The sequence below is a fragment of the Arachis hypogaea genome, chromosome 17 (genome assembly GCF_003086295.3).
Source record: "Arachis hypogaea cultivar Tifrunner chromosome 17, arahy.Tifrunner.gnm2.J5K5, whole genome shotgun sequence".
NCBI classification, from domain to species: domain Eukaryota; kingdom Viridiplantae; phylum Streptophyta; class Magnoliopsida; order Fabales; family Fabaceae; genus Arachis; species Arachis hypogaea.
In genome coordinates this window covers 121,715,713-121,720,878 of record NC_092052.1, presented here as the reverse complement: position 1 = coordinate 121,720,878, position 5,166 = coordinate 121,715,713, and positions in this window count along the sequence as shown.

The window sequence follows — 5,166 nt, the reverse complement described above, 5'->3', positions numbered from 1 at the left end:
ATCATGGAAAGCCAATAGGAGTGTAGGAAATGGGAAGTTATTGGTGTTTACTTACACACTGATGAGTCTGGAAGTGATGAGCAATGCACAAAGCTGCTGCAGATTATGGCGCATGGGGGAGTCCGAGTGTTATTAATTGGGGATTTCAACGCTATCAGAGCGCACCACGAAAAAGAGGGTGGTAGAGCTAAATCTGATGCTTCCATCCAAAAGTTCAATGATTTCATTAATGCGGGAGGATTGATTGACATAGGATTTGAAGGAGAAAAATTTACTTAGAAGAATAGGCAGTTTGGAGATAATTTTATACAAGAAAGGCTGGACAGAGCTCTTGTTTCAATGGCATGGAGGTTTGAATTTTCTAATGCCTTTGTCAAACACCTAGATGATTTAGGCTCGGACCATAAGGCATTACTATTATGCTCACACAAGGAGAAAATGAGATATAAAAGAAGATTTCGATTTCAAGAGCGACGGTGTGAGAATGAAGAGGTTGTCAATTTAATCAAGCAAGTTTGGAGGCATGAGGTAGTGGGGTCAGCGATGTTTAAATTGGTCGGAAAGTTAAAATTTTGAAAGCACAAGCTAGTGGAGTGGCAAAGAATCTCTAATTCCAATTCAAATTCAAAAATCATGAGCTTTAAAGAGAAGATATCAGATGAAACAACACAAGGGGTAGCTTGAAAATGGAGCGAAAATTCATATTTGGAAAGCTGAAGTTGAGCAAGCTTTTAAGCAAGAAGAAAGATATTGGAGAGAAAAATCCCGAGTACAATGGCTGAAATTGGGGGGGGGGAGATAAAAATACGAAGTTCTTCCACTCCAAGTTTCAAGCTAGGAACAGAAGGAACAAAATTAAAGAGCTTAGAGATGAGAATGGGGGGACGGCATCGGATGCGATGGGCATTGCTGAAATCACTCAAAGGTATTTTGAAAAACTTTTCTCAACCAACATTTCTAAAGATCCTACTGAAGAGTTACAAGGAATGCCTAGGAAAATAACAGCAGTAATAAACCGAACTCTGGTGAGACCTATTCAAAAAAAGAAGTCAAACCAGCTATGTTTTTAATAACCCTTTTTCAGCCCCCAGTGAAGATGGTTTCACGGCTAAATTCTTTCAATACTTTTGGGAGGCTATCAAAGGAGATGTGTTCTGTGTAGTTAAGAGTTTTTTTTTGGTGGAGGTAAAGTACTAAAAGCTTTCAATCATACCAATATATGTCTAATTCCTAAGGTGCATGATACTAATTCTTTGAAACAGATTAGACCTATAAGTCTTAGCACTGTAGTTTATAAAATTATTTTAAAGATAATCGTCCACAGATTGCAACCAGTTATGCACAAGGTTATTAGCAACTCACAAAGTGCTTTTATAAAAGGAAGGCTCGTTAGTGACAATGTTTTGATAGTCCATGAATTTATGCACTCGGTGAAGAACAAAAGATATAGACATTATGAATTTGCTTTGAAACTTGATATGAGCAAAGCGTATGACCGGGTTGAATGGATTTTTGTCAGGGCCATGATGGAAAAACTGGAATTTTATAAAAAGTGGGTGGATTGGATTAAGGAATTGGTGACCACGGTTTCCTACTCTATTACTGTGGATGGTGCACCTCATGGTTATTTTAGACCATGTAGAGAATTGCGACAAGGCGATCCTCTTTCTCCCTATCTCTTTTTATTCTGTGCAGAGGGTCTATCCCATATGCTCCACAGAAGAGAACAGAGCCTAGAGTTTTCTGGGTTGAGACTTAATCGCAGATGTCCTAAAGTCAGCTACTTATTTTTTGCAGATGACTCAACTTTGTTCAGTAAGGCTACGGTTCAGGACTACCAGAGTTTACTCAGGGTCTTACGTAACTATGAAGAGATTAGCTGAGAAATAGTTAACATGGACAAGTCTTCAATCTTTTTTAGCAGGAACACGCCCACCCAAACCCAAGATATGTTATCTGAATTACTAGACGTTCCACACGTGGGTAACCAGAATAGATACTTGGACTTGTTGGCTATAGTGCAGAGATAAAAAAAATCTACCTTTAATTACATCAAGGATAAAGTGCTACAGAAACTGCAACATTTGAAACAGACTCTACTATCATTGAGTGGAAGAAAGGTCCTTATTAAGGCGGTGGCAACAGCAGTGCCTATTTACACTCTCAATTACTTTAAACTCCCAGAAACACTAATAGAAGATATACAAAGAGCCATCTTGCAGTTTTGGTGGGTCCAAAAAGGATCGGAAAGGAGGATGCAATGGATTGGATGGCGAATTACTTGTAGGCCCAAGAGTCAAGGGGGTCTCAATTTCAAAGATATTAAAGCTTTCAACCTTGCAATGCTAGCCAAGCAAGGCTGGAGACTACTTACAAGAACAAACTCTCTAATTTTTAGGGTATACCGAAGTAAATATTTCAAAGACTCCAATTTTCTCAGCGCAGGAGTTGGAAACAACCCTTTTGGGGGATGGAAGAGTGTAGTAGAGGGCAGAAAAGTTCTGGAAAAAGGTATCCTATGGAAGGTGGACAACAGTTCAGATATCAGAATAAGAGAAGATCCATGGGTTCGTGATTATCTGTCTATTACTCCTAATACAGAGACTAATTCAGAGCACAATCCTACAAGGGTTTCAGACCTAATTTTACCAAACAGAACATGGAACTAGATACTAATACAAGAACTATTCAGACCAGAAATTACACAGGCTATCATAAACACTGAAATCTAACAAGGTGATGATGAGGTTACCTGGCTGAAGGAGAAAAATGGATGCTATTCAGTAGCGTCTGGGTACCAACTAGCATTCCAATTCTTTCACCCCCCGGTAGAGTTCTTGCCAGAATAGTGTCGAAATAAGCAACTATGGTATGATATTTGGAGCATCAAGTGTCAACCCAAGATAAAAAATTTTCTCTGAAAAATTATGCACAAAGGCCTAACTGTCCAACAATGGTTAAGTGAAAGACTTCCATCAGTGAGTTCATTATGTCAGTGATGCAACTGGTCCCCTGAAACTGTTGCTCATTGCCTCTGGATGTGCACAGACGCTGCTGAGGCTTGGCGAATCACTAATCTACCTGTTCCAGCTTTAATTGAAGAACCATGGATTTGGTGGAGTGAGCTTGACAAAAATCTGAAGTTTGGCAGCAACTCAACGAAGAAGAAGGAGCTTGCAGCAAACGTAGTATGGCAGATTTGAAAGGTCCGGAACGAGACTCTATTCGAAAACCAGAGACACCATCCTCTTCAAATTGTTGATGCTGCTCGCCACACCATAGAAGAAGACCGACACCACCCTTGACCTCCCTTTTTCTGGAGATCCCCTTTACTTTTTAATTACTTTACCATTTGGTTTTTTTTCTTTCTATTAAATTATGGGAGTAAATAGCAATTTCTGACCATAAAAGATTTAAACGCGGACAAAACCAACTATGAAAAATTAAAACTAAAGTTATACCCATGTAAGATAAATTTTGTTAGACAAAAATGACCAATTATTAAATTTTTATTCATAATTCCATAAATACCCTAATCCTTTCTTCTTCCTTTCTCATATTCCTTCCAAAACCACCACCAAAATTTACCATCCCACCATATCTACTCCTTTACTCTCACTTCTAAAAAAAAAAATTATTCAGCTTCAGCTTCTGCAACTCCAACACATTATTCATCCTCTTCTATGCCATTTCACAACTTAACCTTTAATTTGTTCTTTTAGGATTTTATTCTATTATCCCTCAGCCCTGAGTATCAACAATGACAAAAATCACTTTTTGACAACCCCCCACCCAGATTCAAACCAAACACTACCCTATGCAGGTCACAACATTTATCTCCAAAAAATCACACCCCATTGTCTATCTTTTCCTCCTTCACCTATGCCTTCTAGAATTTCCGAAGACAAACATGGAGAAACAGAACCACCCTACCCTAAAACTTTTGTCGCCGTTGACCCTCCATTCCCAAATTTAGTGACCATGAAGAACGTCTTTGTCATCACCCTTACCTCATGCACCGTGTTTCGCCGCCCCTCCTCTCCATCGAGCGCGAGATGCGCGTCGTCTTGATCCACGCGCCCCTCTTCCTCCTTTGCAGCTCAACGCCACGCTGCTCCACCATGTCGCCATCGAGATCGGCGAGGACAAGGCCAAGTAGGAGATCCAGCAGCTCCTCGATGGTAACTTCGGCAGCGAGGCTCACCATTGAACCTTTATCTTGTGGCGGCGGATCATCCATCACCATGACGCTAGCGCCGGAGATAGATCTTCCTCCCGGACCACCATTTCAGTGACGCTCCGTTCCCTGAGGCTCCGTTTGGTTAATGTCCATGTCCATCAGAGACATGGACACGGTGGTACGTGTACACCGTTTGTTTGTTGAGACATAAAATTTTAAAAGACACGGTTACACACAGATGCACATAAAAGACATGTATTTAGTGTATCTCTTTCAAGCTGTGACACTAAGACACAATCCATGAGACACAGATTTTTCCAATTCTATCCCTAATTATTTTTTAAAATTCCAACCATTGTCCTTTATCTTTAACACTTGAGTTGTTTTAGTTTGGGGATAAAATAGACTTTTGAATTAAATACATGTGTCTTGTGTATTATCACCAAACATGTTATAAAATTTGTGTATCTTTGTGTTCATGTGTATTTGTGTCTTTGTGTCTGTGTCTCTATTTTTTTGAGACAACAACCAAACACTGCCTGATGTTCTATTGTTACTGGCTGGATCTCTGTAAGGTCCTGAACAATTGGGCGAGGAAGAATCGATTCGAACCAAATATCATGGATGAGCTGATTCGGTTGGTGAAAATTCCGATTGACAAGAAAAATGGTATCTTGGGTGAGAATTTATGAAAATACGATTCTTGTGTGATTGTGGGAACAGAGGAGTAGATCTAGTGAGATGGTGGGTTTTACGGTGGAGGTGGAGGTGGTGGTGGTGGTTACGGAAGGAAGATGAGAAAGGAAGAAGAAAGGATATGGGGTATTTATGGAATTATGAATAAAAATTTAATAATTGGTCATTTTTGTCTAACGAAATTTATCTTACATGGGTATAACTTTAGTTTTAATTTTTTATGGTTAGTTTTGTCCGCGTTTAAATCTTTTATGGTCAGAAATGGCTATTTACTCTAAATTATGGTATTA